The sequence below is a fragment of the Notamacropus eugenii genome, chromosome 7, assembly GCF_028372415.1.
Source record: "Notamacropus eugenii isolate mMacEug1 chromosome 7, mMacEug1.pri_v2, whole genome shotgun sequence".
Taxonomy (NCBI): domain Eukaryota; kingdom Metazoa; phylum Chordata; class Mammalia; order Diprotodontia; family Macropodidae; genus Notamacropus; species Notamacropus eugenii.
Window position 1 is genome coordinate 3,812,679 of NC_092878.1, and position 22,122 is coordinate 3,834,800.

A 22,122-nucleotide genomic window follows, 5' to 3' on the forward strand; every position below is an offset into this window, starting at 1 on the left:
CTGATCTTCAATTCAGTAGAAAACCCTAAATGTATATATTTTGAAAAACAAAAAAGAAACCTTTTTCCAAATTATTCCAAAGTATCATTTTCTATCAGTCTGGCCCTGGACATGTTAATGCATCTCTCTGGGCTTCTGAGGCTCCTTCTATAAGGGGCTGGACTAGATGACCTCTTCACTCTGAATCTGGGATCCTAGGATCTTACTTAGAAGGCACAGCAGGTACTATTGATTAACCAACAGGCATTTATTAAATGCCAATAATGTGCCAGACAGACAAGAGGCAGTGTGGTACGGGGGACGGAGGGCTAGCCTCCAAGTCAGCAGGACCTGGACTAAAGTCCTTCCTCTGACATACTGGCCAGACCCCAGGCCAGCCTCTAAGACTACCACAGGAGAAACAGAGTTCACATTCAATGTTCCTTACACTGATCAAGTTAAAAGTCCAGACCATTCCCTCCACCTCTCTCCCCTACAATGCCAGGCATTGTGCTAGGCACTGGGAATAAAATGGTAAAAGTGAAACCATCTCTGACCTCATGGAGGTTACATTATGTCAGTTAACAACAATGAAGTGCTCTCTATGTACTAAGCACTGGAGATACAAAGAAATGGAGAAGACAGCCTCTGCTACTGAGGAGCTATATACTTCTGTAGGATAAAATGGAAATACTCAAAAGAGGGAAGGTCCTAGAATTAAGAGGGATGAGGGAAAGCTTCCTGTAAAAGGTGGGATTTTAGCTGGGACTGAGGGGAAGCCAGGAGGCAGAGGTGAGGAGGGAGGGCATTCTAGGCATGGGGAATGGAGGAAGGGAATGCCCAGGGTTGGAACATGGAGTACCCAGCGAGGAAGTTGGTAGGGGGACTAACCTGTTATTTCACTAATATAGGGAATTTCCTTGGTAAGAAAACTCCTTCTACCAAGGAAGTTTGGCTCTTCCTCTGCAATTTCTGGTCTCAGATTGCTGCCTAGAGGACTGAGAGTTTATATGATTTACCCAGTTACATAGCCAGTCTTACCAAATCTGAGACTAGGTCTCTCCCTACTATGCCATGCTGCCTCTAGTCATATGTACACACAGTAGAACCTCGGTTTACAAGTAACCTGGTTTACACATGCTTTGCTGGACGAGGAAAGTTTTTTGCACAATTTGTCTTGCACGATGGACAAAATTCACAGTACAAACATCATATCTGTACTTGAATGGCTCTTGAAGGGATGACGCTCAACTAGGGCAATTTTTTTTTTGAACCCATATAAGATGGCTTGCTGTCTCACGGGGCGGGGGGCAGAAGGGGAGAAAATTTACAATTTATGGAAGTGACTGTTGAAAAGTGAAAACAAATTAATTTTTTAAAAAGTCAAAAACAAGTGTCATTAGATAGACTCTTAATCAGAAGATAACGTAAAGAAAAAAAATTAGTGAGTCAAAACACGAAAGTGATTCTAAAAAATGAAAAATAAGTGAAGGCAGCAACAACAGTCTTACTTTTAGTGAAAGCAGCGTAAGAGAGAACACTCCTAATGTTGACATCCCGGATGTTCTTATAGAAGGAGATTCCCTTTCCTCCTCCTCCTCCCTCATCTCCCTCATGCCAAGCAAGACTCTTCTCAAAGGTAAAGTGCAGGTTAATTTATTTTATTTTCAGTTTATATTGTGTACTAGTCATTGCTATTGTATTTCAGGCACATTAGGGACAAAAAACTTACTTAAAATTATCAATAATTATTTTATATGACTATTTTTGGGGATGTGGTACCAATTGTCCTACTTTACATTATTTCCTATGGGAAAATTCACTGCAATACGAACAAATCACAGGATGAACAGAATCTCAGAATGAATTCATAAACTGAGGTTCTATTGTATTAAAATATATCTTAAAAAATCTCATTTTGCATGTATTTAAGTATGTAAACATTACATACATAGTTAAGAATATACAAAATGACTATACGGTCATGAGTGAGGGCAGAGTATGGAAGCATTTATCAGCAGTGGAATCAACACATTCTGCTAAGTTATCTTGGACATCCTCCATATCTATAAGAAGTAATTGTCTTTAATTCCTTTTTTGGGGGGGGGTGAAATGGGGGAGGACTGGGTCCACCCACTTGTCTCCTATGCCTGATCCTAATACTGATCAGCATGGAAGCTTTAACCTGTGCCAGTTGTTGACCAGAACTGGTTTGCTCATTGTTAGGCAGCCTTTTCCCAGGGGTCTACCATATTGATGCCAGACTTAGTGCATGCAACCTAACATTGAGCCTACTGCAGTTATGAACTCTGAGATTCAAGCTGTCTTCGGCTTCCCTAGCAGCAGAGACCAAAGGCATGGGTGCCCATGCCTGGCAATGGTCATATAAGCAGTTTCAATGGTCCTATTTCCCTATGTCAAAGCTAGGGACTCAAGGCAGTAGCTCTTTCACTACTTACAGGGTTTTAGTCCAAAGAATAGGATGCTATGGAGTTAGATGAAGTAGGTTGTGTTATAGCAGCCTGTCCTGGCACACAGCTGTGACATGTCTCCCTGGGTTAATGGTAACTGCATACATAACTCTGGGACTCCTTATTGATGAACACTGCAAATATGTAGCCTTATAGGGCTGTTGTGATGATCAAGGGACAGGATTTCCATAAAGCATTTTGCAGTACTAAAGGTGCTAGATGAACATTAGCCATCATCCTCATCCTCATTGTTATTTTCACTTAAGCCAAAGTATACAGAGAAGTTGCTACTTTTAACGTAAGGGACCCTGCCCATTTAAATCTTCTTGAGTCTCACCAACAATTAACATCCTCTGGCACTCCACTACATACATCAGGGACTTCTGTTCCGTTGGTTTCTACTTGCAGCAGCTGAGCCTGGGCCCAGGCCTCAGGAAACATGTCTGACTAATTAAGCAGTTTACTCTCCTTTACATATAATAACATTAATGGTTCACATTTCCATGGACTTTCAGGCCTAATCCAAAAACATAAATAAGTAATAATGAGTCAGGATGGAAAAAAAACAACTCTTGGCCTTAGGTGAACACTGCAGGCAGAAGAGTTCTAGGTAACAGGAAAGCCAGCCCCCAAACCAGGACTGCCAGTCCCTAGCTTAGAAATGAGTTTCACTCTGAAAGTTTCTTTGTAAGGTAACCAATTATTGGAATTCTAAAGGCATCCCAGCCCACCCCACCAACCATACTATAAATAGTTACCAGAGAGGGCAAGCTAGTGGGCTAGGCCAGCCCATGGGAGCCTATTTAACTAAGAATGTACATTAAAACTGATGACAGTTTGGCCTGAGGGCAGTGTCCTGGGAGCCTGGGTCACAGGTATCACAGGCTTAGGCAAAGGATTCTCTAAAAGTCCCACTTATTCATAAGGTATTCATGGCAACAGAAGCAGGGGAGAGAGGAGGAGAGGAGGGAAGGAGTAAAGGGGGCAGTCATTGGCAAAGGTTACTTTGGTAGTTCATATATCAGGGAAGGCCTGCAGAAAAATATTATTCTAAATGACATGACACAAGTGCAAAGAGATAAATCAAAGGAAGAACGACTCACAATGATGGCAAACTACCTGCAGCCCTGAAAGGCAGGGGATGGGTAATGACTTGCCTAGCTATCTTATAAGAAACACCCACCATTCCTTAACTGGAATACGGCTTCACTAGAGCTGTATCTCCTGTCCTCCTTGGGGTGAACCCTCCACTCCGGCCAAGTGGCAGCATGATACAGTAGAGTCAGGTAGAGCTGAATTCAAATCAGACCCCAGACATTTACTGCTCCCTCTGGGACTCTGGTACAGTCACTTGGCCACTGGCTCAGTTTCCCAGCTCCTCCCTCCAGGGACTGTTGGGAGGATCACAGGAGATAATCATTGTAAAGCATTTATCACAATACCTGGTATGCAGTAGTTGCTACATAAATGCTCTTACTGCTGTTGTCACTTGGATTCAGGTTCTACCTCAGATACTTACCAGCAACGTCACCCCGGGAAAATCACTTGGTTTCTCTCAGATTCCTCACCAGCAAAATAGCCCTTATTTCTCACAGTTTTGTTGTGAGGATGAGATAACGTGGAGAAAATATTTGGTAAATGTTAAAGCATTCCCTAAGTACCACCTACAATAATATTACTGCTTCCTTCAACCTACTGATGCACTTTCTCACCTCCACACAATCGTTACCACCCACCATCAAACACTCTCCTCTGCCTTCTTCTTTTACCACATCAAAATCCTCCCAGGGTTTCCAGATCAATCTCTCTGTTTCTGTCAGTCTCTCACTGTGACAGCTCAGTCAGTCAGTCAGTCAGTCGGCATTTATTAAGCACTCACTATGTGCTATGCATTGGGGACACAAAAGGTAGTCCCTGCCTGCAAGGAGCTGACTCTCATGGGGCAGACAACCGTGCAAACAACTATCTCCAAACAAGACATAGACAGGATAAATTGGGCATAATGTGGCTTTAGGGTTAGAATAGATGCTACTGCGGACAGCATACACAACGTGGTCTAAATGGACAGGAGATGGCTTCCCCAAGTAGTTACCACTAAAACAGTACGTGTGCGGTTTCTGTTTCCTGGTCCTTTTTTTTTTACTTAAGCTCCGTTTCAGGCTAAATATATAAAATGGCAACTTTAACATTACATATGTTTCCGTTTACTCCCAAATGACTTTACCTCCCCTCCTCGAAGGCTGGGCCTCAGAGTCAGCGGTTTATTTGGGGGATTTTTTCCCCCTTAAAAATCCTTACAGATGAAGACATCAATTCCAAAGTCTCTGATTAGGACAGCCACATGGTTCCCAAGACACTGTAAGAAAGTGGCACATTGCTTAGCTAAGAGTTATGGGTTATATGTGTGTGTGTGTGTGGGGGGGGTACTGTGTACCCTCATGACACCGTTTTGGCCACTGCACTTAGAATACTATACACAAGGAAACCTTAGGATAACAGCTGCGTATGCATTTCCAGTGAAGAGCAACCCTCTGGTTTTCATTCAAAATTCCTCATGCTTGAGACTCAGCGGTGACTAGCGTTCAGACCTAAAATTCAGCCTAGACATGGAATGTGTGGTTTCCTCAGAGCTATTAATAGCACCTCACAGGTAAAACCCCACGGTTTTATCGGAGCATCCCAGCTGATCTGATACAGGAAGGGACCTTACAGATCGCCAAATCCACGCCTCCTCATTTTACAGGTAAGACATTCAATCCCAGAGCAAAAAAAATGATTAGCCCAAGGTCACACAGTTCATAAGTGGGGAAACCAGGACTCAAACACCTTCTCTTTCTCTATCCAGTGCTGCTTCCACATCACCAGGCTTATGATGATACTCCTTTAAGCATACTATCCTCGCAAAGCAATTCTTTCATAACAAAAAATTTCCAATAAGAATGCTCCTAGACCTAGGGCATATCTGAAGGTGTGCTGAGATTTCCATGGTTTACCCACTCTGATAAATCACCACTGAACTGCATTAACTCCAGAATAAGCTGAAAACAACGGTTTTCCATTGTGATGTAAAGCTCTTGCCAAGGGCTACAGCTGATCCCAGGGACTACCCTTTGGGAAGCAACTTTTACTTGTCTGTTACCTCACAACACTTTGGGGTCTGTTGTTCTGGCAGGTCATACATCAGGAAGTCTCAAGTCTGAAGCAGGGTCCACGATAACTTTGTTTACAGCTCTAACTTCTTTACAATCTCACAGACTCCTGGAGAGCAATCGTGTCATATCTCTCTTTGCTGATGTGACCCCATCCCAACCAGTCCAACCTCAAGAATCAGACTATGTACAAGACGGCTTCCCTAGACCCCAACACATGTACACAATAATGAGCTGCTAGTGATCTAACCATAGGAAATCTGAGGCCCTGATCTGGAAATAGGCTAAATTTTCAAAAAGTGGAAAATACATTGGGTTAAAAGCTAGGAGATTCGGGTTCTAGTTCCAACTCTGCCACTTACTAGCTGTGCTACTACAGGCAAGTTATGTCTTCATTCATAAAATGAGGGAGTGGGACTTAACTTGGTGATCTCAAAGGGATTTTCCAGTTTGGATATAGAGAACTTTCTTGGCAAAGTCATGTGATGCTCTGTAAAAGTAAATTTATGAGACTGGTATTTTGTATGCTTTTGCTCAAATCCTAACAGTAAAATGACATAAAATGCACCATGTCTACGGTAACAACCCATTGCTTAAATGAAATACCAACAATGGCTTCATTTTATCTCTTGAAGAATTTTCATAGTCCGTGAATTGGATTTCATTTTATAGATCGAAATGTTTCCTTTCTTAATGGCACGTGTTAGAGGCCATGAGGCCAGCTGGCTAGGCTATAGATTATTAATAAAGTCAAAAGAAGATTTTGCAGACAAGGGACTTTTGTTCTTTTTAGAGATATATATCCAGGCCCATTCCTGACACCTCTCTCTAAGACAAGATGTGTGTGTGTGGAGGTCTCAAAGAGGTACCTGTCCTCCTTTTATCCACTGAACTGATTTAACAGCATCTCCAATGGGAAAGTACTGATGATAGCTGACATTTAAATAATGCTTGAAGGGTTAGGGTTTGCAAAGCCCTTTTACAAACCTCATAAACAGCAAGGTGGGCTTTCTAGATCTCATTATCCCTGTTTTATGGATGATCAAACTGAGGGCCAGAAGAAAGAAGACACTGGATTCAAGGGAAACATTTAGAGGGTGTGACTCTAGGTCAGAACTCATGAAAGTCTAATTAAGGGCTTACAGCAGTGGGAGTGGAGATGGGACAAAAGTGAGAGATTATACAGTAGAATCAATAGGACTTGGTAATAGTCTGAATGTGAACGTTCAAAAACAGTAGAATTACAGTAGGTCTAAAGGTGTCTGATTAGTATCCAATCAATCAATCAACAAGCACTTATTAAGCACTTACTTAGTACCAGGCACTGTGTTAAGTAAAAATACAATTCTGTCCTCAAGGAGATTACATTATAATGAGGGAGAGAACATGAAAATAGCCAGATACAGACAAGATATAATAATAACATTTATATATCATTAAAATTTGCAAAGTGCTTTTCAAATATTACCTCATCTCTAAAAAACACCCTGGAAAATAGATGCTATTATTGGAGATAATTTTAAAGGAGGAAACTACGATGCACAGAGGTTAAGTGATTTGCCCAGGGTCACCTAACTTACTGGTAAGAGTCTGAGGCCAGCTCTCAACTCAGGCTTTCCAGATCCCACACTCTGTTCACTGCACCACACAGCTCTCCAGTATACAAAGATAAAAAGGTAATCTTAGAGAGAAAAACTCTGGCAGCTGGGGGGACCAGAGAGGTATTCTGCAGAAGGAGGGATCTGAGCTGAGTACTGAAGGAAGCTAAGCCTCCTAAAAAGCAGAGGTGAGGAGGTATGAGGGACAGGCTAGGGCATAGGCAGGGAGATGAGTGAGGGAACTATCCTGTTTTAGGAATGGCAAGTAGGCCAAAATGGCATATATAAAGTGTGTAAGAGAGGCTGGAGAGGAAGAAAGGGTCCACGTAGTGAAGAGTTTTAAATGCCAAACAGAGGAGTTTACATTTGATCCCAGAGACAATAGGAAGCTACTAAAGACTGTTGTGTTTGGAGAGGGGGTTGGCACTTTGGCAGATATGTGGTGGATACATTTGCATGGAATGTGACAGGCACAAATAGCTGTAGTACCAAAAACTCATAAGGAAAAGGCAGGGCAAAGAATAAATGGCAAGAAAATGGCTATTAGGGATTGTCAACACTTCCAGGATGTCAATTTACTTCATTTAATATAGATAATCTCTCTAAAGACCTCATTAGCAGATATTTGGAGGTTCTCATGCCCAGAAAACTCTTCCCTCAGTAATCAACCTGGTGATGACCCTCCTCTAATTTAGCTAGACTTGTCTTCAGATGGCAGGCAGAGATTCTGTCACCAGACCCATATTCAAAGCCTTTATAGTTTAATAAGATTTATATTCTGCTGGTCTAACCTTGGAAGATCCAAGGTCAGCTCTGGGCCATGAAGTGTCATCAGAGCAGGATATCAAACAACCGTGTAACAGGGAATGAGAAGTGACTATACACCCAAGGCCACAATTCCCTGGGCCTATTTAATGACATCAGGAAGGAGAGTCAGGGCTGGTATTTTCCTATGAAAATTAGAAACCAGCCTGTGTGGGAAAGAAGGAATGTGAATCTCGAGTTAGAGGGCATTTGGTTGAGAAAAGCAGGATGGAAAGAAGTCTGGGAGCTTGGCAAGACTAAGTGGAGAATGAGTTTGAAATGAGAAGATTCAGAAAGAAAAAGGGAGTAAGAGTCAGGGCAAGTGTGGAAAAGAAGGAATGTGGGCCAAGAGTTTGAGGGCATTGGGTTGAGGAAAATAAGGTGGAGAGAAGTTTGCAGATGCTGGAAAGAGTGAGAAGAGGATTAGTTTGAAGTAAGATTCAGCAAGAAACAGGGAGAGGTCCAGGATTCTGAAACTGGTGAGCCCCAGCTGTTCACTGAGCTTGGATCTGAGAGAGACTGTGTCTGGAAATAAGATGGTGAACTGGGGGTTAGCACGTCCTTTACAGAGTATGAATACCAACTGGAGGAGACAAGAGATGGGAGGAGACTTGAGCTTCTAATCATATGGGGTCTCATATGACTCCTTTCACATGCATTTTCTAAGCTCTTCTTTTCCTATTTTGAGAAGAAAGTGTTATGGAAAACAAAAGCAGCCAACAGGTGTATGCTTTTGAATGACAGCTGTTTGCCTTTAGCTGTAATAATCAGCTACTGCCTGCAGTTTGGGACTGGACCCATAATTTCATTGGTATAGGAAATTCCTGGGTAAGGAAGTGAAGGGCAGCAAGGTGGCACGAGGAATAGAATGCTATTCCGGAAGTCAGGAAGATTCATCTTCCTGAGTTCAAATCTGGCTTCAGACATTTATTAGCTATGTGACCCTGAGCAAGTCAATTAAACCTGTTTGCCTCAGTTTCCCAATCTGTAAAATGAGCTGGAGTAGGAAAAGCCAAACTGCTCCAGTATCTTCACCAAGAAAACCCTAGACAGTGTCACAAAAAATTAGGCACAACTGAAACACAGAACAACAACCAAAGAAACTCTACCAAGGCAGGTCAGTACCTTCTCTGCTGCTTAAAGCACTGAAAAATTTAAGGGACTTATGTCTGTGGTAAGACTTGAACCCAGGTCTTCCTGGCTTGGAGACCTGCTCTCTATCCACCACAACATGCTCCCTCTTATCAATGTGGACAAATTATGGCCACACATAAGGACAGTTTTTCTGAGCGGTGTAAAGGAGAAAGTGAAAAGAGGAGAGAGCAAAGACTGCAGTTAGGTGCTTCTGGAGAGGAAGGCAGAGATCTGACAGCCATGGGGAACCAGAGTCAAAGGAATTCATAAGTGACTGGCTGGGACAGGTAAGAAGACAAGAAAGAATTAACGATAGCTACGTGGTTTTAAACATGGGAGACAATGAATGGCAGGAAGACTGACAAAAATGACATTAAAAATGAAGCAAGTTTAGGGAGAAAACCTATGAGCTTAGTTTGGGATGCTGCTAAGTCTGAGGTACCAATGAGACATTCGGATGGTTATCTTACACCAGGAGTTGGTGAAGTGGATCTGGAGCTTAGAAAACACATCAGGTCTGAAGGTATCAATCTGAGAGTTGGCTGGGTAGAAGTGAGATCTGAAATCATGGGACTAAATGAAAGTGGCAAGGAGACAGAGTAGAGAAAGAAAAGAAAAGGGCTACAGACAGGATGCTGGGAGACATCTGCCTTAAGGCATCAGGAGGAATACATGAAAATAGAGTGAAGATGAACAGCAAGTCTAAGACAGGAAATGGACCAGGAAAATGTAGTGACTCTCAACCAAGGCTTCATGGAGAAAGGAGCATCAGAATTGGCCTGAAATAGCCAGGAAAGCCATCAAGAAGAAGCTTGAGTTGGCTTTTAAGATACTCCAGTCTGTGGGAGCAGTAAGGATGGATGTAATATGTATGCAGAACAGTGAAGAAGTTGTGTATTAGAGAACAGTGGGAAATCAGGATGGACAGATAAGAAAGCAGGGGAGTGGGATTCACCATGAAAAGAGCTTTGAAGTCAGAGGACATGGGTTTGAATACTAACCTTGATACTATCTATGAGAATTTGGACCTTGTTTTTCCCCATCTGTAAAGTGAGGGAGAGCTGGACTAGACCGTCTAGGGAGTTCTATGCCTAAATGGTCTCGTCTTTTAAAGTTTGAAGCTTCAAGGTGATAGTGCTCCATCAGCCCAGGTAAAACAATGAGTATGAAGCATGAGACATCTTTACCATTGAAATGGAAATTCCCCAGGGTTTTACCCTCTAAAATGTGTTTCCACAGTCTGGGCCAGGGACTGGTAAGGGAAGAAGCATCACCAATGGGTATTTTGGACATAAGAACTCATAAATATCTACTACCAAGGGGAAGAGGGGGCTCATGATCCATATCACTACAGGAAATACACTGAGGAAATCATGGATCCTTGAAGTCACTTCGATTTGAGTTCTCTTTGTAAACTGGTCAGTTACACTCATAGCACATCGCTCTCTCAAGGCTAGAACAAGGTTTAGTTTCCAAGAACACATTGCCAAAGGGGGGGTGGTGGGAAAAACCACTTCTTAATCGGTTTAAGGGTGCTCTTTCCTTGTGCAACAAAACGATGGTAAGTTTCTCCTCTGTGGTCTAATTCATAGTATTTTGGGGCATTTGTGCAGTAAGATGGAAAAACACTATAGATACCCCATTGAAGTCATTGTGGTTGCACATTTATTTTCCCAGTAAAATTATTTTTCACAAATGCGAAGTTTTGAAATGGTCAAAGCCACAAAAATAAACTGTTGTTTTAAGGCACATTAGGAGCCCATTCCCATACTAAAAAGACAAAATTAAATTACCATTTTTCATTTAAAAGAACAATCTCTACCTGCTTTTTAACAGCCAAACCACTCAGAAGAAGAAAAGGAAGGGAAAATAATTTGTGCTTTCAACACTGATCACATTAACTCATGGAAAACTGAATTCCAAAGGAATTGTGAAAATCTAAGAATCTGCGACACCAAATTACCATGTGACTAGATATAACATTACTTCACGAATTTACAGTCTCTCTTACTTAGATTTTCAAAAGAGCCAAATGAGCCAAATTTCCTCTTCACGTAAAATATGGAAGATATAAGGGGCCAAAGGCCAGCAGCCCTGTGATTATTTCTGATTTTTCTCATCTAAAATACTTTTGATCCAATCAAATGGCACTGCCATTTATGTGGTAGAAGTTATGAGTTACTAAGGACCACAAGAGTAAGGGATTTTAAGTTGGAAGTGATCTTAGAGGTCATTACAATCTAGGGGAAGGGATTTATGAATCAGGCAGACAACTAAGCTAGAAGAGCTTTCAGGTTCCTCAACAACTTTGAGGTGTTTTGATCCCAGCCAACTCTATCACAATTTATCTATCACTCCCTAAAGACATGTTGGGCTTCCTCAAGTCAAGTCCTTGCTCATGCTGTATACACTATGAGCAACATCCTCCATCTTCCACTATCTTTCAGTAACTCAAGCCAATGCCATTTCTTATATGATACTTCATCTCCTCGAATTAAGAGGGGGTCACTTCCTTTCCCCTTATGCTCATCTAGAATTTAGTTTGTTGTAACTCATTTGTCATTTATTGAATGGCTTATATTACAGTTGTATCTACATCACTTTTTTGGACTAGGCCTATGATTTTATGAGTCTATAAGGGCACTAAGCTGGGAAAATGCACCCAACCAATGCCATTCATACCTTATCTGAAATGTATACCCTTAGAGAGTTGCCAAGAACACTGAGAAGTTAAATGACTTGCCTGTGATCATACATTTAGGGAGTGCCAGAAGCAGAACTTGAAGACAGGTTCTTCAGGACTCCAAGACTAGTTAGTTCTCTATGCTGTATGCCAGAAGTGTCAAACTCTCAGACTCAGGAGCAGGAACCAGATTCAAATATAATTGAGAAAGGCTTAACAAACAAATAAAAATACAATGTAATATAAATAATGTTAGTTTGTGGTTTTCCATGTCAATGTGCATCCCCACAGGGATTTGTTTTGAGTTTGACCCTACTTTTCTTTGCTAGGCAGACTCTGTGTCTTATCCCCTCAGCTGTTTTTGCTCACTCATTTTTTTCAGTTGTATCTGACTCTTGTGACCTCATTTGAAGTTTTCTTGGCAAAGATACTGGAGTAGTTTGCCATTTCCTTTTCGAGCTCATTTGGCAGATGAGGAAACTAAGGCAAATAGTGATTTGCCCAGGGTTACATTGCTACTAAGTGTCTGAAGCAGAATCTAAACTCAGGAAGATGATTGCCTAGCTCCTAAGTCCAGTATTCTACCCATTGTGACACCCAGCTGCCCCCTTATCTCTTCTATTAAACTATAAATTTCTTTAAGCGGGGGGGAAGTTTGGTGCATTTTTGTACAACTCACATTACTTTGCACCTGGCAAGCACTCAATCACTATTTCTTGAACAAGTAAATCCATCACTCTCCTAATCTCTCATTCCCACTAGTTCACCCAATTCTTGGGCCTGAGAGGAAACTTTGGCTGTACACACAGAGGACTTTACTTCCCATTTCATGAAGAATCTGATCATTTCCCTTTCCTCTATTTTACAATATCCCCAAAACTAGTTTCTTAGAGAAAACTAAAGAAGGGAGGCAACCCTATGACAGGTCATACAAATAAAAAGACCTGTCATCTTAAAAACCTGGATTTGAAGGCCATTTCCCTCACTTACTGCCCTGACTTACCGGCCTCACCCTCTGACCTCAGGCAAGTTCATTTAATGTTCTGGGAATTCAATCATCACATGTGTAAAAATGAGGCTAGTCACACTTGCAGAACTTACCTCACAGGGCTGAAGCTTTATTTTGTGAAGTGCATTTTATACAAGTAACTGTTCTTAATTTAAAATGTGGATGATGGGAACATTTTCTAATTTTCTCATTTAAAATTGAACTAAATTAAGTTTGTGGTTCTTTTTAAAATTTTTATTTCCATGACTCCCAAATAATTCATTTCTTCCTGTGAGTTAATGGTCCTTGATAGGCAAAAACAGAGTTCCCTGCCCCTGATGTTCTAGTCAAAGTGTGTTAATTTCTTTTACCTCCCTGTGCCAATCTATGCTAAAAACATACCACGAATCATCTTACTTAACTCTTTTTGAAGTATATTATCCCCCTGTTCTGAAAATTATAGCACATCTCAGTTGTTTCTTATTTCAGTTTTGTCACACTTAACCAAGATGAAACATGATCAGATGTGCAAAAATGCTTTGAAAAAATATAAAGCAATGAGCATGGTGGTATAGTGGTTAAAGTGCTGGATACTGAGTCAGCAGACAAGGAGGTTCAAATCCTTCTGATGCTAGTTTGTTCAGCATGGATTTAGAGCTGGAAGGGAACTTAGGGGACATCTAGCTCAATCCCTTCATTTTACAGTTGAGGGAAATGGGATTCGGGCAAAAAAAATCACAGAGAGAGAGTAAAGTACCAGAAACAGAATCAGAACCAAGGTGGTGCAGTGGATAGAGTACCAGGCCTGAAGTCAGGAAGACTCATCACCTGAGTTCAAATCTGGTCTCTGACATTTACTAGCTGTGTGACCTTGGGCAAGACACTTAGCCCTGTTTGCCTCTGTTTCTCCATCTGTAAAATGAGTTGGAGAAGGAAATGGCAAACCACTCCAGTATCTCCACCAAGAAAACCTCAAATAACTCAACAACCACCTTTGACTCCAAATCCAGTGCTCTTTCCCACTGTAATACACAAGCCACTGTAATTTCTATATGCTTCTGTTTCCCCATCAACGGGGATGATGATAACACTGGTAACAACCACCTCACAAAGTTATTAGGATCAAATGAGAATTAATATACACAAAATATTTTGTCACCCTTATGATGTTTCGTGAGTGTTGGCTAATTTATCTTCACTATTATTATGTGACAGAGACCCTGTCAAGATTCATTAAACACAATACCTTTCACTGAGGACAGAACAGAAGGGGGAAAAAAAACCAGAAGAAACTGTAAGCCAGAGGTTGGAAATGTAGAAAGACTCTTTAATAACTTTAAAGTCCTGAGTACACCTCTCCCTCCAGGAAAACCGCCATGTCTGTTCACTGTTTCTTATTTGTACTGCACATGTTGTTGAATTGTTTTAGTCCTGTCTGACTCTTCCTGACCTCATCTGGGATCTTCTTGGCAAAGATACTGGAATGATTTGCCATTTTATTCTCCTGCTCATTTTACACAGGAGGAAACTGAGGCAAACATGGTCCATATTCATCTGTTGTCTCCCCCGTTAGAGTGTGAGCTCCTTGAGGGCAGACTATCTATTGCCTCTTTCGGCATTGTCAAAAGAAAAACCTTGCCCTCAATAATGAAGCAATCCCAGAAAGAGAAAAATTTAAAGGAGTTTTCAAGGCAGAAGCCCATTGAAAGCAGTCAGGCACCAGGTTCAAATACATGCTGTTTTTAAAGTTGAATTTCACAATAAGAGGGGATGATCCTGACAGGTGCACATTTCTGAAAGAGAGTAGGCTAGTGACAATCCATGTAAATGCAGATTTCTGAAAAGCAGGTCGAAGCACAAATGGCTGCCGCCCTTTCCTCCTCTCAGGATGGCACTTGCTCTGGCCAGTCTGAGAGGGTTGGCACGTATAACTTGGAAAGGGCGATGAGGGATCATGGATTCACTTGAATTCACCTGGCAGTCATGGCTAAAACCTACATCGTATCTTCAGCATTTCGCATAGTACCTGGCACAGGGCAGGGCCTGAAGAATTGTTTTTTGATTTAATATTGGTGATTTCATCTGCTATCCAATCACAGCTGTAATAATGCTTACTTAGCACACTGCCTAACACACAGAAAATGCTGGTTGACTGATTGATTGATTAAATACCAGACCATGTTATCAAGAAGAAAATAGGGTTTCCATTGTTACCAAAATAACCTTTTCACATGCAAAAGGGTGCACCTCCACAAAACTGTGGGAAATGTGCATGGTGAGAGGCTTCCTGAGCTGATCGTGATAAGTCAATGGTGCAGTTAGGGGTGAGTGGAGAGAGAGCACAGATAAAACTGCAAAACCTGACAATATGAGAAAAGCAGCATAATGAACATATAAGTAACATAAGGATAGGATATGCCTGTCCATTCTGGAGTGAAAATAAAAGGAACAGTAGGTCACAACAATAATTATAGGCTCAAATGTCTTTATTCTAGCACACAGAATATAAATATATATTATGAGCCTACAAGGCTGTCACAGGTAAGTGAAGAAGAGCTATCACCGGAGATCTGGTTGGAAGGAATGCACAGCTGGGCACATGACAATGGAACAGATGTCAATGATGCAAGTCCTCCCTCTATGCAAGCTTCTCATAACTCCTCTGTCCTTAATTTATGGTTTTTGTGGGACACTGCAGTTGGAATATCCACCGTGAGTCCCACCTGGCACAAAAATGCTCCAAAATTAGCTATGGTGGGTCCTTGGATACGATACCTACAAGCAATCCATCACCAGGATCTGCTACATGCCCTTCTGGCTTGGCAGGCCCAGCCAGAGTTTGTGCTCTTCAAGCAGAGCTATCAAGAACCCAGGATCATGCCACCCCTCCAATGAAGCATTAGCATAGAGGGTTAGTGAAGGAATAGAGGAGCAGACTTGCTTTAAAATAAACAAAGGTAACAAAATGGGAAGGGGACAACAACGTACATACAATAATATATACGTTAGCAATGAAATCCATTGATCGGAGCACAATGGGGATGGGGGCGCAGGGAGGACAGGCAGCAGAGCAGAAAGAGTTTAGAGAAGGACAGAAGGAGAAAGAAAAGGAAGTAGGAGGACTGCGGCAGTATTCTATCAATCACCCAGACAGACAGCAGAGCATGAACCAGGTTCTTCTAATACAGATTACAAAACTAACACAGAAACAAGGAGCAATGAGAGACAATCACCAGCCTTGTCTGTTAAAAGCCTAATTCTCCTTGAGGCAAATCTAAAAAATTCTTGACTGAACTTGCTGTCCGTTTCATTTCTCAAAATAAAATTAAGAAAGGAGCTGCTAAATGTTAACCATCATACACACACACACACACACACACACACACACACACACACTACTTTGGGCTGAAGTAATCATGCCATCTTGGAAGCATAAACTCAAGGGAACATTAGTTAGAGTTGGACATGTAATACCTTAAACTTTAGGAAAGCAGATTTCAAAAAATTCAGAAAAAAAAAAAGATAGCTCTGCTCTGACATCAAGACACTAGAGATGGAATGTGCTTTGTTGGGGGGGGGGGGTGAAATTAAAAAATGAAACTTACTATCCTACAGTAAGCAATTGTAACGAATAAAAACAGAAAAGCACGCTAAAGGAAACAATGTAATTGTACAGAAAATATTCTAAGGAACTCAGATTAAAAAAAAAAAAAGAAGCAGAGGTAGGTTCTTGTAGAATCAAGAACAAATACAAATGTGTTGCACAAACCTAAAGAATGTCCAAAAGAACAAGGAAGGTGCAGGCTCAACCCCTGGGTCAGGTCAGACAGAAGGCTGAACTAGGAAACCCTTACCTTGCTCCTTGCTTCTCAACAAGAACTACCTTCAAACTGGAAAGAGTAGAAAACAAAGTAAGGCAGGAATGCCAACTCAAGGAACATCAGACATTTGGAAGCAAGCGCAAGTGCGGTAACCATAAGAAAGAAGCCAAAAGACACACTTGTCTGACACACCAAAGCACAGCTCCCCGACTTCGCTGCCATTCTAATGGATCACATGGCCTAGAAAACAAGCAAGTTTTAAGCCAACTGCAAACTTAAACTGATAAAATGACCAATTCTGCAAATAGCCACAGAAAATCCTGGGAGTCACAACTTGTCCTTCTTAAAAGGCACCAGCACACACTCAGACTAAGCAAATGCTCAGTGATTACCACTAGTAGAGATGTTTAAAAATGTAAAGGTTATTGTATATCCCCAACTTTAAAAAAAGTAACAACTAATATCACTCACCCACTAAGTTAGTTTGCCATTTTTCACAAACCAAAAGGATTTTTTCCTTTACTAAAATATTCATTTTGGAATTCCTTCAAGTTGCCAGTTTGTCTGCTGAATTTGAAATACAACTTTGTTTACAAAAATCTGATTTACATAAGTTTCTCGGAAACATATTTACTGCCTAGAGTTGAGCTCTACTTGTATATAAGAGGGTCCAAGATGTTCTGTTAGACAAGCACATGCTCAAATCTCAATCTGTTTCTAGGTCATTTGCTTTGAAGATGAGCTGAAGCAACATTCAGTTCTAAGATACATTTCATCTGCCACCATATGTATAATGAGGATAAGCAGACAGCCTTGTTATAACTGATGGACAACCCAGGCACTCAATCTTTGTATTCACCTCATATGAAGAGAAAGGGTGTGGGGGGAACATGAGAGCAGGGGAGGACTACTGTAAACTTATAGAACATACAAATGAATCACATGGGATGGATGGATGGATTGTGATCTACAGCTATCCTTTCCACTTCGCAGGGGGCTTAGCGGGACAGTGCTACCTCCACCCCATCTGGAAAATCTACATAAAATTTTTTCATCCTCCCTTCCTACCAGGGAAGAAATCTGAATTATTATGGAATTAAAAGAGAAAATATGTTGATATTATACAATACTATACATATATTTTATGCATTTCTGAGTTTCTGAACTTTTTATATATCTGCTGGCCTTCCTCGTCTATAGCTTCTGAGAAAGTCTCAAAAAAGTTCATTTAACTTCTTAGGCCAACCCTTGATATATCGAAACCACAAAGGGGAAAATTGTGATATGGAAGGGATATTTGTATAATGTTGGTAGGAACAAGAACATACATGAGATTAAAGATCCCTCAGAGTACTAGAGTACATGTGTAAGAACTATTCTAAGTGTTAAGGTACTTCATTATATCTTATTGACTGGGCTGCCTGACCCCACCCCACCCCTACTCCCAATGACACAGATAGCACACTATCAATGAATGCCTTCTCCTTCCATGCAGACTTTGTCCACGAATGCTTTAGAGATGATCTACCTAACTCACTAGAGACTTTCTTCTAGGTCTTTTAACATTATAAGGGGACAAGAGCAGTCTTCTGGCTGTCCACCTGATATTCCTCACACATGATATTTGGCCATGATGCCTCCTTGGACCTACAGCACATCTCTTAGATGATGGTTTTTACATCACTTCTTGAACAAAGGTCTTATGCTAAAGGCTACCTGCACCCATCATATGTCTCTCTTTTGACCTTTGGGTCATGAGGTCTTTTGATTCTTCAGACAACTGTAGTATTTTATGGCTCATAGAGACATATTGAAAATATTCTGTTCAGGATAAAAAGATAAAAATGTTACAAAACCCTTACCTTCAAGGTGTGGAGAGTCTACAAAGGGGGATTACAGCAAGCACATCAATAAGAACAACGCAAGATAAAATGGCATAGGAACAAAGGACAGATCCAAAGTGATCCGAGACAGTTGGAGACAGGAGGGAATGCTCAAGCTGGGAGGCTCATGGAGGGATCCATGGAAGAGATGGCCCTGGAGCTGGGCCTGGCAGGAAGAGAAGGATTCCAACAAACAAGGATGAGGAGAGGACACCTTCTACACATGGGTGACAGACTATATGGAAAAAGGAATGGCAGGATGAGATTTGGGAGCAGGGAGTTGGCCAATTTGGCTGGGATGGAGAGAGTGTGCTAGGAACAACCTGAAATAAGGATGAAGTTAGATAAATTACACCAAAATATCATTAAAGTAGCGCTCATGTAGCACTGGAAGGTTTGCAAAGTGCTTTACATACATCTCATTTGATCCTTACAATAATCTTAAGATGTAGGTCATTAAGGTATGATGGTCTCCATTTTTCAAATGAATAAACTGAGGCACTGGCCCACAATCACAGAGTGGTAAGCAGGTAATCAAGGTGTCTCTGTCCACACAACACAGATAAGGAAAAGGATACTCAGGGAGGTTCGTTAACTTGTACACATCAGGGCTGAGACTCGGGCTCCAAGTACATGTGGTTTCATCATATCATCGCTGCCTTAATATAAGTATGAAGAATTCAGGAGCCCAGGAAGAAGAGCTGCATGCATTAACAATTCTCTGAGTACAAAGGGACTGATTATGAAGATGTGGGTGTCACATGAAGGAAGGCACCTACGATTTATAAATAATTTTTCTGAAAAATCTTAAAACATACACAAATGCTAAAAGATTCAGTAAACGATCATAAGAGGAGACTGTTTCAGGCTGCTTCCCTTCACACGCACACACACACATACCATATTTTTTTGACATTTTCCTTTTTATTGTGGAGAGGCCTAAATGTAAAGCTTAAGAGTTGGTATCTTACCCAGTATGCAAAAGGAGGTCACGGAAGATTTTGGGGAAGATAAATGAAAGAAGACTATTTTGAAGCTCTGCGATGATTCCACAAGAAGCACATAAATTAACTTTAGTTATCGTTTATTACAGTTGTCCTAGTCCCTTTGTTTTTATGGTATGGCCTACTTTAAATATGCCTAGAAGGCGATAGGGGCGCAGAGAATGGGTAAGGCCACGCTTCCTTCAGTCAGTTTGCAAGGCAGAGGGGGTGAACTTAGGGGGACTGGCAAAACTCCCAGTGCTTTAAATGGATCAGGGGAAATAATAAATAAAAATGGAATACAACATAGATAATGTTAGTTTGTGGTTTTCTAGGTCAATATGCAGCCACAAGAATTCATTTCTACTTGAGTTTGATACCACTGTTTTAGGGGTTCTCTTGGGATTCACCTCACTGTTCATGAAAACATGGTCATGACACAGACTCAGGTTCCATGAAAGATCAAATTGTGAGTTTGATAAACAAATACTTCAATGAGGCAAGAAAGGTTAAAATGCAGGAGGGTAGCAATGAGTTGAAGACAGCCACTTGTTTTAAAGCTCATTTTCTCTTAAATTAAAAAAAAAAGAGAGAGAGCTTATCCTTCACTTAGCTGCTATCGTGTAATAGCAAGCAATGCCTCTAAAAGACTAAGCTTTTGTCCTTCCGTATAGTGCCACCAACCAACCTCCCCTTTGGAGCAGGGGAAATCCAGTCAATGAGGAGTCTGTCCTCCAAACTTCATCTGGCTTTTTTGTGTCTGCAAAAACAGGATCCAGAGTTCTGCTGTCTCATGGTCTCTAGGATGTGGGTTTTATCCAAAAATTGGACCAACCACAAACTCTTTCCAGTAAGGCAAAAAAACTGTGCAGGACTGGACTCCAAACTCCTGTGATTCTAAGATTATTAGTTCTCTACCCTAGCATTTCCATAAAAATCTATCCAGATTTATGTGTCTGGCCTGGAATTTTATCCATGAAAAAAACAGCCCTGTTTATTTCTAATCTTGAATATAATCAATCCAAAATTAAGCTCATCTGAATGACTCTGTGTCTATCTCAGACCATGAACAGATAGGATACAGTTTGGGTTTGGTTTGGTTTTTTGTTGTTGTTGTTTGGGGAGAGGGAATGGGGAACAGAGAGGCTTAGATAGGTGCTCCAGTGTCCTGGATAGGTGTCATGACACCTGGGGTCATGTCATGAAAACAATGAAAACGACATAGAATGACATGATAAGATATGATGGCAACCAGATTCCTGGGTTCTAGAGCACCTGGACTTTCCACATTTTTGGTGGCCAATCTGTACTTTCGAAGTGAAGCCACAGTCCAATCTGTTTAACCCTATACCATAACACTTAGTTTCTAGGCACCCTTATTTCATTTCTCAAGTCTAAGTCAGTTCTGGTACTCTAAGGAGAACATAGGAGATAAGATCTTTCAGGATCATTTTAAGAGATCCCCAGAGGTCACAATTCAGAAAAACTAGATGGTTTGAGGAACGTACTATCCCATTCAATACAGAGACTTTCTGAAACCCTTTCATCCTTCCTCAAATCTCTCATGGCTCCTTCTCCCCCAACCTTCTCAGCTGAGAACCTCATCTCACATTTTATGAAAAATATTAAGGCCGTTCACTGAGAGTTCACTTTTCCTAGTTCCTTGTTATCTCCCATCATCTAGATGTCATCTGTCACTATCTCTTCCTTCACTCTTGTCTCATATGAAAAGGTGACCCTTCTCCTTGCCAAGATAAATGCACAAGAGATCTCATTCCATTCCATCTTCTTCAGGAGACTTCCTCGTCTATAATTCTCCACTCTCACTTATCTTTATCTCTCCCTGAATACTGGTTGTTTCCCAACTTCCTAAAGATATGCTCATATCATCCTCCATCCGCAGAAGAAACTCACTTGATCCACCCATTTCTGCTAGCTATCATCCTATATCTGCCTTCCATTTTGTAGCTCAACTCCTTGAGGTACCTGCCCTTCCTTTGTTCTTGCTCTCTTACTTCTCTACGGTCTGACTCCAAACTCCTTATTCAACTGAAACTGCTCTCTCCAAGTCACTAATAATTTTTCGATCACCAAATCTAATGGTCTTTTCTTAGTCCTCATTCTTCCTCGTGCCTCTAGTCACCCTAATTCTCTGTGATCCGCTTTTCTTCCTAGGCTTTTGGGACATTACTCTATCCTGGTTTTCCTCCTCCTTGGCCTCCTTTGCTGGATCTTCGTCCAGGTCATGATTATTATCTGTGGGCATCCCACAGGGCTCTGTCCTGGGCCACATTCTTTTCTTCCTCTATACTATGCTACTTGGTAATCTCATCAGCACCCATGGATTCAATTATCACATCTGTCCTAATGATTCTCCAATCTACTTATTCAGCCCTAACCCCTCTTTGACCTCTAGTCTCACATCTCCGACTGCCTGTTAGACATCTTGAACTGGATGACCTACAAACATCTTAAATTCAACAAGTCCAAAACTGAAGTCTTTTCCCAACAACTCTGATTACTGTACAGGACACACCATCCTCTCAGTCACACAGTATGTCAAAGCAGATCACAGAACTGAAAGCAATCTTAGAAGTCAATGCAGTCCAATTTCTTGCCCCACCCAGGA

General features: G+C 41.2%; 1 protein-coding gene across 6 annotated transcripts in view; it reads right to left on the reverse strand.

Annotated features, from left to right (window-relative positions):
* GALK2 (galactokinase 2) overlaps positions 1 to 22,122 on the reverse strand; it is a 178,370-nt gene that overhangs the window by 11,287 nt on the left and 144,961 nt on the right. The gene's annotated exons all lie outside the window — the stretch shown is intronic.